Genomic DNA, 13,853 nt, shown 5'->3' with positions numbered 1-13,853 from the left:
AGCAGTACTTAAAATAGCGGTGACAATTGTGGGATGGGGGAGGGAATAGAGCTTTTTTCCATTTTTTCATCATATTTTATAAAAATTTTTATAGTAAATTATAAGATATGATGAAAATAATGGTATCTTTAAGATGTCAATTTAATGGCGGGAAAAACAGTATATAATATGTGTCGGTACAGTAAATGAGTAAGAGGAAAATTACAGCTAAACACAAACACAGCAGAAATGTAAAAATAGCCCTGGTAAGAAATTGAAAAATAGCCTTGTCCTTAAGGGGTAAAATATATATTTGTTTAAAAAAAACATAAGATATATGTATAAATATTTATTAATGAATAAATAGAACATATTCTGTTATTTTAAGAACATTGTAATATTAAATATTCAAATTTTCATGTTGGGTTAGCTCAATTGCGAAAATACAATTTTGTTTGCGTGAGAGAGTGGGTGTTATTTTTTTTTCCACTTTTTTCTCTATTGACTTCAATGGGGAATACGTGAACGTGCACGCGATATTGGTTGTTCAGATTTTTGCGCTAGTCGGGTTACCGCTTGCACAAAATAATTTTTTGAACTTCTAATACAAGCGCAACTTGACTAACGCAAAAAGCTTAACTCTAGGGGGTAGATTTATTAAGAGGCGAGCGGACATGATTCGCTGTAGCGAATCATGTCTGCTCGACCTCGCTAAATGCCGACAGCATACACTGTAGGCATTTAACATTGCACAAGCATTTCTGGCTAAATGCTTGTGCAATGCCGCCCCCTACTCACTGGCAGCCAAATGGCCGCTAGCAGGGGCCGTCAATCTTCCCGACCATATTGGATTGGGATGATTTAAGTCCACCTAAAAAGTGGCAGACAAGTTAAGGAGCAGTGGTCTTACAACCACTGCTTCTTAACTTCCATTTCTGGAGGACCAGAAACGATGGGCTCCGAAGCAGCATCCGCTGCTTAATAAATGGAGCCCTAGCAGTGCTTTTGCAATCACAAAAATGCAATATACCACACCACTTGTAATCTAGCCCATTAGATGTTAATACAAATCTTATAAATTTGATGATAAATTGATTATGATCTTCATTGTAGTATACAGAAAATATTTTATGGCCTCTGTGCCATCTGAGTGTCTAGTACTGGTATAAATAGACTTGTCTGCTGTTACCAATCATATATTATCTGTTAAATGTATATTTTGTAACATCTGCAGGACCTCCGAGGTGTAACGTACATAGGACAGTAAAGTTATTAAGTATTGTTTTCATCTTAAATCTACATATTTGCTAGAAGCTTCAGTTAAATTATCATTGCCAGATCTGTTAACCAGGTGGTTCTCTCAAGTTCTTATATATTTTTGGGATAAAGTAAATTGTAGCCATTTTGGGGTTCTCTTGGATAAGAACGTTTTTTCAGGTTTGGCATTTATGTTATTTTGCTATGCGTCTGCTATTGCTCCATATATGTTGAATACGGATTCAATAATAATCTTTGTAGCATTTTGGATCAGTTAGCTGTCTCATGACTTCTGTTACATAATTATCTTTTGGCCATAATACAACGTTGCCACCCTTATCCAATGGTTTTATCACAGTGTCTGTCCAAGTTTGAATTTCTTTCAATGCTATTTTTTCTGAATGTTGTAAATTAGAAGAACATTTTACATAGGTAATTTCTCAATTTTGTTCCAAACCACTTTGCAAAAGATTTCAACTTGTGGGGATATAGAAAGAGCAGGAGCAAATTGTCAGAGTACCAGTAAATGACAGAGACATGTAATGCTAAAATAATCACACCTTTATTAAATAACAAAAAAAATAATGAGTCCAAAATCGAAACGAAAAGCCAGGGGTCTAAGCTAGAGCTGGTAGTCAGACGAGCCAGGTCAGGAGCCAAAAGAGAGTAGTCAGATGAGCCGGGGTCAGTAACACAAAGATCAGCAGAGTAAGCAACTAGCCAGGGATCAGGAACCAGAAGGGACGTCATACAAGCCAGGTTTACACAGGAACTCACAAAGAAGTCTGAGACAACACAAGGGCAAAGGCAGGCTGAACTGAGGCACTTTAAATAGCAAGTGATAACATCATAATTCTGGGACTGCAACCTGTCTCTAACTGAAAATGTTCTCCAGTTTGGCTATAAGAGGGCAACTGGGTGTAGTGAGCAGCGTTACACACTCTGCAGCAAGAGTGGAGAGAGACAGGTGAGTAAAAAATGGCAGCCAAGCAGCAAATAACAAACGAAAGCAGGGTGAAACCCTGACACATACGTAGATTTGAGGTTAACTGACTGTTGTATTTCATTACTGTTTTCATTTGTTAACGATTCCTAATAATATTTTTAGTGTTGATAATTCTTCCTCATTCCATACTATCATCAGGACTGAAACCCAGTGGCAGGAGACACAGATACTAGAATAAGAGTAGTCAGACAATTCCGTAAGTCAGGGCAGGTATAGGTACACGTAGTCAGAGGAATAAGTTGAAGTAAAAAATATTTGAAGGACAAAAATGGACTCAGGAAAAGGTTGCAGGAAATAATAGCTTGGTCTCTGGAAACTGGCAGAATAACCTAGCACTGGGCTAGGGGAAGAGCCTGGCTTATAAGGCCTGCAGGGACTAGGAACACCCTCATCACACTGACAATCAGGGAGCATCAGAACCAGGCAGTCAATAAAACCCCTGATAAAGGAAGGAGTGCCCTCTAGACACTCCCCATGCTGATCCGGCGTCCTGATCATGATGCTCGCTCCTGTCATGCGCGCCCCGGCACCCGTGACATCACAAGTGTGGGTACTAGTTCCCGCGCGCACACACGTGAGCTCGGGCACGGCCACCATACTGGCAACGCAAGGAGGCCCGGGAGGACACCAGGCACCAAGGTAAGAGGGTTACCTCATATTCATCATTGTCCTGTACTCGTATTGGTGGAGGAGGAGTGACTTCACGGCCAGGAAAAGAACTCTTATGCCAAGGTTTAATGAGAGAAACATGAAAAACTGGATGTACTATGTATTGAGAAGGAAGACTCAGCTGGATAGCATTGGAGTTTATGATCCTGGATATGGAAAAGGGGCCTATATACCAAGGACCCAACTTCTTTGAAGGACAAGAGAGGCAGAGATGTCGAGTAGATAGCTATACTTTGTCCCCAATGCGATAACTAGGTGCAGGAGTTCTTCTTTTGTCTGTTTTTGTTGAGCTTGATTACTGATTAATTGTTGAACTAGTTCTCGTAAGTGTACACTGAAGTGACATAAATGATGAGCAACTTTAGGTACAGAAATAACGGAAGGTAGATCGGGCAGAGTGTTAGGATGATAACTGTAGTTGGTAAAGATGGGTGAAAGCTTACTGAATGAACACTGGTGATTGTTGTAAGCAAACTCCGCCAACAGAAGATCAAACCAATTGTCCTGTAGATAAGAAGAAAAACATTGCAAGTACTGTTCGAGTGTTTGATTGGTTCTCTCTGTTTGGCCATTGAATTGAGGGTGGTAAGCAGAAGAAAGACCATGAGAAATACGTAAGCCACAACAAAAATGAGTCCAGAATCTTGAGGTGAACTGAGTACTGAGATCAGAAATTATAGTACGAGGGGGCGGAGCCAACTGTGGAGCTGAGCAGACGCAGGTATTGGAAGCTCCTGCTCTAATAACTCAACAAAGTTTACTAAATGGCCCTAAAATAACATCTTGGATGGAAAATTGGATGTAAGATCAAATAATGGACGTTGCTGACCACATATGTAGTGTTCCCAAGTTTAATTCATGTAACAATGATGGCAGTGGAACCTAGTTAACCTACCGAGAACCGGATAACATATGGATCACTCTCACCTCCCCACATCTTTTTGAAGGAATGCTCACATTGCAGAACACTGTTGACACACTGGTCATATTTCCCATGATCCAGTACTTTTTTTTCTCTTTCTTTCCTTCTGTTGGGGCATCTGAGAGTAACTTGTGGAGAGGCGCAAAAGCAGCCATTGTGGCAGTGACGTCATGGATATAGTGATCCCCTGATAGTGAAGGGCCAGCTACCTTTACCATCACCATCGGAGCCAATAGCACCTAGATCCCGGTCTCTCATTTAAGGTTCATCCTTTAAGGGCAGACTTGATTCCCCAATCAGCCAAGAAGATGGGCTCGCTAATCAAAGACGCACTAGCTGTGCTGGAACTACGCATGGACGCTCAGTTCAATATCCTCTCTCAATACCTATCCCTCAGCCGGGAGGGCTTGCCTGACACACCAAAAGGGGATCTCAACAACTTAACCCTTTTGGTTACTTACTGACCGGAAGACAAGATGGTGGATGAGACCAGTGGAGGCCTATCTACATCACTCCAGTGGCTTGACGTAATTCCCGACTTCACCGCTGTTCACTTGGCTCCTGCTTCAAAGCGGCCGGTCGGAGCAGGGGTCAAGAAGGACATGACTCTAATCAAAATCTCTCATGGCACTTACATATCTACCTCCTATGACGCTTGTCACTTGAAGACCCTATGGAGCCACATGAGTAAGTCGAGATCTCCACTTCATAGACCCTCCTTTGCAGCACACACCCTGGATCCGTCTCACAACACCTTTACCTCTCTCCCCTGGGTTTCCCCGCTCGTCACTTTAAAAGACCTCAGCCTTCTCATAACTGTTCCCTTTGAACTGCCAGTAACAGGAGTTGAATAGCGACATGGCATTCTACTGTGGATGGGACACCCTAACACTCATTTTGGAGAACTTTCTCAGTCCGACTTAATTCTTTATCCTTAACAGCTACAGTGGGGCAAAAAAGTATTTAGTCAGCCACCAATTGTGCAAGTTCTCCCACTTAAGAAGACGAGAGAGGCCTGTAATTTTCATCACAGGTATACATCAACTATGAGAGACAAAATGTGGAAACAAATCCAGACAATCACATTGTCTGATTTGGAAAGAATTTATTTGCAAATTATGGTGGAAAATAAGTATTTGGTCAATATTAAAAGTTCATCTCAATACTTTGTTATATATCCTTTGTTGGCAATGACAGAGGTCAAACGTTTTCTGTAAGTCTTCACAAGGTTGTCACACACTGTTGCTGGTACATTGGCCCATTCCTGCATGCAGATCTCCTCTAGAGCAGTGATGTTTTGGGGCTGTCGCTGGGCAACACGGACTTTCAACTCCCTCCAAAGGTTTTCTATGGGGTTGAGATCTGGAGACTGGCTAGGCCACTCCAGGACCTTGAAATGCTTCTTACGGAGCCACTCCTTTGTTGCCCAGGTGGTGTGTTTGGGATCATTGTCATGCTGAAAGACCCAGCCACGTTTCATCTTCAATGCCCTTGCTGATGGAAGGAGGTTTGCGCTCAAAATCTCACAATACATGGCCCTATTTATTCTTTCATGTACACGGATCAGTTGTCCTGTTCCCTTTGCAGAGAAACAGCCCCAAAGCATGATGTTGCCACCCCCATGCTTCACAGTAGGTATGGTGTTCTTTGGTTGCAACTCAGCATTCTCTATCCTCCAAACATGACGAGTTGTGTTTCTACCAAACAGTTCTACTTTGGTTTCATCTGACCATATGACATTCTCCCAATCCGCTTCTGGATTATCCAAATGCTCTCTAGCATACTTCAGACGGGCCCGGGCATGTACTGGCTTAAACAGGGGGACATGTCTGGCACTGCAGGATCTGAGTCCCTGGCGGCGTAGTGTGTTACTGATGGTAGCCTTTGTTACGTTGGTCCCAGCTCTCTGCAGGTCATTCACTAGGTCCCCCCGTGTGGTTCTGAGATGTTTGCTCACTGTTCTTGTGATCATTTTGACCCCACGGGGTGAGACCTTGCGTGGAGCCCCAGATAGAGGGAGATTATCAGTGGTCTTGTACAGTGTTCCCTCTAAGGCTTTCTTTGTGAGCAGCCCAGCAATGAAACAGTTAAATAGAGCAATCAGTAAACACTACACAATGCAGACTGCAAGGTGTGGTTTCCTTAACTGTTTCACTGCAGGACCGCTCACAAAACTGGCCTTAGAGGGAACACTGGTCTTGTATGTCTTCCATTTTCTAATTATTGCTCCCACAGTTGATTTCTTCACACCAAGCTGCTTGCCTATTGCAGATTCAGTCTTCCCAGCCTGGTGCAGGTCTACAATTTTGTTTCTGGTGTCCTTCGACAGCTCTTTGGTCTTCACCATAGTGGAGTTTGGAGTGTGACTGTGAGGTTATGGACAGGTGTCTTTTATACTGATAACAAGTTCAAACAGGTGCCATTAATACAGGTAATGAGTGGAGGACAGAGGAGCCTCTTAAAGAAGAAGATACAGGTCTGTGAGAGCCAGAAATCTTGCTTGTTTGTAGGTGACCAAATACTTATTTTCCACCATAATATGCAAATAAATTCTTTCAAAATCAGACAATGTGATTCTCTGGATTTGTTTCCACATTTTGTCTCTCATAGTTGAGGTATACCTATGATGAAAATTACAGGCCTCTCTCATCTTCTTAAGTGGGAGAACTTGCACAATTGGTGGCTGACTAAATACTTTTTTGCCCCACTGTATATATATTTGGGTCTTTTATGATAATAAGGCTGTTTGATGTCTCAGACTCTGATTTGTCTATAGCATATGGCTTAACTTGTTATGTCCTGGGGAACAGACCCCTTAGCTAGTGCCTCAAGCATAATTTCTCAATATTGCTATCCATTCTACATAAGGCATATAATAGTGAATAGTTGGTATTTGTGAAATTTTAACTTGGGTGTTTAGAGAGTCCCTTATGTGGGTACTCACATCCCTATACAGGTTATGTATATCTTAACGTATCTAACTCACGCCTAGATTACGAGTTTTGCGTTAAAAGGGGTGCGTTAGCTACACGTCTTTTTTTTTAACGCGCACTGTTTTTAACGCTGGTATTACGAGTTTCAAAACAAGCTCCTAACGCGACTCCTACCGCGTTTATTTTATACGCGTAATCACGCCCGCGTTAGACAGTCTCCCATAGAGATCAATGAGAAATCAGAAAAGCACGCATTTTTCACCTAACACTCGATCTCGCGAGAAATACGCACTGCTCTGTCATATGACCTATACCACATAATGCACAACAAAAACACACTGCAAATGAAATAACAACACAAAACATCACAAAACATAGCACACACGCATTACACATTCACAAGTGGAAAAAATCAAACATTACACTAAACGAGGAATACAGATATACCTTACGATACGGAAACACGGAACAAAACAACACGAAAAAAGAATTGCACACTCATACACAAGCAAAACACTCGCATTCAACATTACGGAATATTAGTACAAACAAACATTTACAAATACGACACCATCACAAATCAACATTTACATTTACACATAATACTATTGGACAATTTTATGGAAAACGATCACTATGACATCATCGCATTCTACACATTCCACAAATACTAACTCAAAATGAGCATGCGCAAATTCACACAACTAATACACATTGCACACATACTAATTACTAACAAAGCACACCTGAACACAATTTACAAGGCAAACCGGTACATCATTAAACATTTACATAGGGTATATAAGCACGCCACAAGCATGGCTTCTTTGACTGTGTTGCTGGTGGGTTTTTGGAGATTAGAGAGAGAGATTTAGTGAGTTATTGTGAGAGTTAGTGTGAGTTAGTGTTATCATGGTCTTGTGTGAAAAAGTAGCTAAATCGTGTTTATTTCCTAATCAAAATCTTATTTATGTATGTAATGTGGTGTATATTGTTTGTATGTATCGATTAGTGTATGTAGTGATAATATTTGTAGTTAGATGTAGCTATATGAGTGTCTGTTCTCGTCTTTCTATGTAAGTCAATGGAAAATGGATTTCGGTGGCTTTTTTTTCAAACACCCGAGATCTAGTAACTTTGATCCGTTCTATTTTGACCATAAAATATGAAAAATTAAAAATAAATATAGTGTAGTGTTTGTATGAGTGTAAGTGTACTTTGTGTAATTTTTTTTGTGATTCGTGGATGTTTATTTTCGCGGTATATGTTAACTACTGGTTCTGGGTTGTCGGTAATGATTTCAGCGTTAATACATTTTTTAGTGGCGTTAAGGAAACTCGTAATACCAGCGGGCAGTAAAAATCAGCGTTAGGACCCCTTAATGCTGCTTTTTTACCCTAACGCCAAACTAGTAATCTAGGCGTCAGTGTCTTCATTAGTACTAGTTTATATCTGTACACAGCCAAATCCCTCTTAGCTCTCCTCCTATAAGAATCATATAATGTAACTAACATATATAGATGTCATTAATCAATATTTTATAGATTAGCTGTCAGCCTGCACAGATAGACTTGTGAGGCCATGTATTATGACACATGCACTTTTGTAACATCTCTGTAGACCTTATACCTCTTATAATTAACAGTATACACTGGTTGTATACCTATATGTGTGTTCAGAAACATAACTTTCTGTAAAAATCGATTCTTCTCCAGATTTTAGCTATGCACTTAGCATCCTGTGTCATATTTAACATGTACTCTTGAGTTGAGTTAATCTTAAAAATAGATGTCTAATTATGTTTTACTTATTAGTTATTATCTACATTTCATACAACTTATACTTAACTCTTGCAATTTGAGAGTACATGTTGTTGATCAAAGTTTTTTAGGTCACTTGATTTTTAAACATAGTCTCACTCTCTACTCTTAGACTAGAGCAAGCTACATTTACCACTTATATCATATATTACTCTAGTTCATACACTCAAGGTTATACTTAGTTCTACTACATCCATATACCTGAGCTGTAGGACTTTTTCAAATCAACATTTCACTTACGCTTGCCATAACTTGGAGCACTGTATTATGTTCACCTGCTATGTTTTTTTTCTTATTGTATTTTGAACCTAACCTTATACCATATACAGACAAAATGCGGCTTACTGAGAAATATTTGGATTTAGACTCATATACCCATTCTCCATACATATAGTTTAAGCTGATATAAACAGTATGTGCCCTCTTAACTACTGAGAGTCAGTTTTTGCCCTCTTCCTGTTATGCACGAAAGCTAATATGTGGCAGGGTTAATTTTTGTACCAAAAGGGTTTGTTTCCTATACACAATCACTTTAACCTAGCCCACCATGGTCTGGTGCAATACATTGAGTAAAGGCTTTACACCGTAGACTGTCTAAGGACTGACATCAGTTAACTATTTGGTCGATATTATAAATCTAGACTTAAGAGGATAGGATCAATACATATGGTTTCCTAGTAGTAACCAATGTCTAGTCTACAATCTATACACTTATCTGTATAAGAACTATACTACTAGCTCACTATCAGAGAGGCCTATTCTACGTTTATGTAACATGTTGCCCTTCATTCAAGGGCTGGTTAATATTCGGTAGAGGGGTACTCCTTTTTAATGTGTGTAATGTTTAGATAGACCTTTTATCCCTCCACTACTTAAAGCGATGAAGTATTATTAATATATGTCATTAACAACCTCAACATGCACACCGTTATGACGTGAAAGGGATGGTAGAAAACTCAGTACTATCTGGTTATTACATTTATAAATTTAAAAGTTGGAAACCCCTAGGTTAATGATTAACTATAATTTACTTGGAGGATTAATGTAATTCCCCCGTACATATATCTTGACATCCCTAGGAGTATCTACTTTATTTAACTTTTGAGATCTGTAGCATGATGATGCCTGCCCACATCATGGGTTACAATCTACTATTGATTCATGCACCTACTATGTACGAGAAAATTTATTGGCTTATACCAAGTTGGCCTATAATATCAGTTACCCCTCCTCTCCAGAGATCATCCTTTGCTGCATTACCTTCTCTGCCTATAACAGCCACAGCAGCTTGTAGGCAATCTGATTTTATATAGAGGCCCACAATATCCCCTGTATATAGCTCTGCTTAACCCTATAATCACATGTTGTATACCATGATCCGGTAATCCTGCTGTCAGCCAGATAAGGATATAGATAAATGTCCTATCTTATCAGCTATATCTGTGGCAGTTACTGGACTACTCAAACACATTAACAGTGCTGTAAAGTTGTTCAGTTGTCAGCTAGACTCCCTAGACATTAGTAAGGAGGGAGTAATTTGACTCATATGTACCTACCTCTTTCAGTACAGTTATCTTGAGTTCAAATGTTCATAATTTTTATTCTTCATGTAAATAACCATTCAAGTTTAAAAGCTATGTTGACTTTGACACTGGCATAATACAGTGCTTTATCAACTTTTTTTTTACTCATACCACTTACTCTCCTCTCATTCACCCCACCATATGGTCTTCTCACTTTAGAAGGCTCCGCCCCCCCCCTCCCTTTTTCCCTTCCCCATTCCTCTTTAAGCGGCTCTTGCCCGCTGTACTCCATCACCCAATACCCCTCTCACTAACTCAGCTCATCCTATATGCACTTTAAACTCTTATGGTATCATATATTTAATAAGTAGCCCTAAAGTAATACCCCAGGTTACTAATAATCTCCACAAGTGCTCTCTTTCATTTGGCCTATGAGATACCTGAGCTGTAGCTACTATAATATGATTTATACTATAGAAAATTAGGTTTCTTTCACATAGACCCAATATTATTTTAGACCATACTTTACTGTATATTTACTCAATAAAAAATGTTGTTTAAAAAAAAAATTATAGTACAAGGAACTTCATGGAGATGAAACACATATTGCAGAAACAGATCTGAGGTTTGTTTTGCTGTAGGAACATTGGATACAGGAATAAAGTGTGCCATTTTGGTGCATCTATCAACCACTACCATAATCGTGGTATGGCCTTTAGAAGGAGGCAAGTCCACAATGAAATCTATGTATATATCCCTCCATGGTTGCGTAGAGATGGGTAGTGGTTGTAACAATCCGGCAGGTTTCTTGGTGGAGTGTATGCAACGTCCACATACCGAACAGGTTTGTACAAAGGAACATACATCTTTTGGCAAAGAGGGCCACCAAAAGTGGCGTTGTATTATTTCTGTGGTGTTTTGTACACAATGATGTCCAGCCATATGATTGTCATGATGCAATTGAAGTACCTTCAAACAGTGAATAGCAGGAACATATATCTGATGGTGATCATAACGAAGACTGGGAGATGTGTGGCTTCTGCTGGTACATTAGTACTGGATCTGCGCATTGTGTTTATGAGAGTGCTATGAGTAGCAAGAAAATAAGATGGTTGTAAGATGTGTTCGGTTTTGTTTTGAGCATTTGAATCCTCTGTTACATGCATAAGGGATAAGGCATCAGCCTTGCCATTTTTGGAACCAGGTCACTAGGTAATTTAAAGATTAAAGCAGGAGAAGAACAGTGCCCATCGAGCCTGACGTGATCGCCGTCATTTGGCGGAGCGAAGATACTCAAGATTACGATGATCTGTGTAGACCGTAATGTGATATACTGCCCCTTCAAGCTCAACAAGGGATGTAGAAAAGATGAGGATGTCGTCTAGGTAAGCAACAAGAAAGGTGTCCAATAGATCTCAAAATATATCATTAATGAGGTGTTGGAAGGTGACCAGGGCATTGCACAACCCAAAGGGCATAACGGTGTATTCGAAATGCCCAAAGTGTGAATGGAAGGTAATTTTCCACTCGGCTCCACTAAGGTCTATTTTTGTAAATACCTTGGCGTCTTTAACTCTATCCAGCAGTTTCAGTATCAATGTTAGAGGGTGTCACTGATACCAGGATGCAAGGGTTAAACCCCTACCCCCTATAACCTTCCCCCTGTTGTTATCTAGTCTAGGTGTGAAGTGTTTTTCTGTTAATTGTGTGAGTCATCCATTGTCCTTTTGTAAGTCAGGATGTGATTAGAATCTGTTTAACTAACCATTGTCTGATGTTTGTCTCATTGTATAATATTTGTTTCTATTTGTGTAGTAACTACCCCCATGTGTTGGAAATGTCTAAAAACTGTGTTTTCTGTGCAATAAACCCCTACCCCCTATAACCTCACCCCTGTTGTTATCTAGTCTAGGTGTAAAGTGTCTTTCTGTTATTGTGTGAGTCATTCATTGTCCTTTTGTAAGTCAGGATGTGATTAGCATCTGTTTAACTAACCATTGTCTGATGTTTGTCTCATTGTATAATATTTGTTTCTATTTGTGTAGGAAGTCCGTCACAGAGGGTATTTGTTTTTTTAACGTAATGGCATTAAGAGTTTGGTAATCGACACAAGGCCGGAGTCCTCCATCTTTTTTCCCTACAAAAAATATGCCAGCACCCACTGGCGAGGTGGGGGTCTTATAAACCTTTAAAGGGACATTTAAGGGTTTATTTTTTCTTTCATGATTCAGATAGAGAATACAATTTTAAACAACTTTCCAATTTACTTCTATTATTTATCTGAATCATGAATAAAAATTTTGGGGTTTCATATACTTTTAACCCTTTGAGTTCTAAGCTAAATTTAATATTTTTCTGTTTTTTACTATTTTCAAAAAACATTTTTTCTACTTTTTTATTTTTCCCTCCAGATCCCCAAGACTTATACCATTGGAGAGGTTAGGTGATTACCTTTCCAATGGTGGGTCTTGGGGGTCTGTAGCTGCTTAGATCCCTGAGATACAGGTTTCTAAGCAGCATGCCCCCTTTCCCTATACTTTGTATTGACAATTTTAAATAAAGTTGCACAGTGACATCATCACATCATTGCGCGTGACGTAACTGCACGTAACGGGAAGCTCCGGCGATGCCTGTCACTATGCAGGCCCGATTGCCGGGGTAGGAGCAGATGGGGGCCCCCAGATTGCAAAAAAGGTAGTTGAGTGCTAATGACGGCTCTGAGCAAGATTTTCTTCAATGTATTCTTTCAGATACTTAAACTCAGGTTCGGACAGTGAAAAGATATGTCTAAAAGTAAGAGGAACTCCAGACAACAATTCAATGGGGCAATTGTAGGGTCTGTGAGGGGGTAATTTGTCGGCTCCTTTTTTCTCAAATACATCCGATATTTTATATTTCTAGAGAAGGCTTGATGATTCTGAAGTAAGTAGAAAAGCTGAGGAATGAGACGTTTGTAGACAGTTACCAATACAAAATGCGGAGGAGAAGTATAATTTGTCAGTTATCCAATCCACTGTTAGGTTATGCTTTTTTAAACAGGTTATACCTAAGATCACAGGGAACAGTGGGGAAGGTACAATATCCCACATGATCTCCTCTCAATGTTGATTCCCTATATAGATTGATATTGGAAGGGATTCCAGAGTAATAGGACCTGTTCTGAGTGTGCTGCCATCAACCATGTGTAGTAATGAAGGGAGTTCTTTCTGGTGGGTTGGTACTTGTAGTTGAACGGCAAGTGTTGAATCAAGAAAACAACTGTTTGCTCCAGAATCCAGGAGGGCCGGCAACTCAATGGATCTATTTCCCAGCTGAAAGGTAACAGGAATAGTGTGTGGTGTTAGGAATAGAAGGAAGCTTAGGGCTAATCATATAAGACAGAGACATACCAGACTGGGGTCTTAATGGACAATCCTTTAAGACATGACCAGATTTAGCACAGTAGAGACATAGATGAAGATTTTGTCTTCTTGCTCGTTCGATTGCTGATAATGGCCCACGAACCAATACAATTTGAATTTGTTCTCCTTAATTCGAGGAGACTACTGAGGGGGTAGTTACAGGCACAGATATTACAATGGATACAGGACGTCTGGATAATGTTGGTATGTTGGTTTGTTTTTCGTGTCGTCTTTCACGAAAATGCTGATCCAATTGAGACACCAACATAATCAGATCCTCCAGGGTAGTAGGAATCCCTACACGGGCTAGCTCGTCTTTCCAATAGTCATTGAGACCAATGCG

Source organism: Bombina bombina, chromosome 6 (genome assembly GCF_027579735.1).
Source record: "Bombina bombina isolate aBomBom1 chromosome 6, aBomBom1.pri, whole genome shotgun sequence".
Classification (NCBI taxonomy): domain Eukaryota; kingdom Metazoa; phylum Chordata; class Amphibia; order Anura; family Bombinatoridae; genus Bombina; species Bombina bombina.
Note: the sequence above shows the minus strand (reverse complement) of the source record.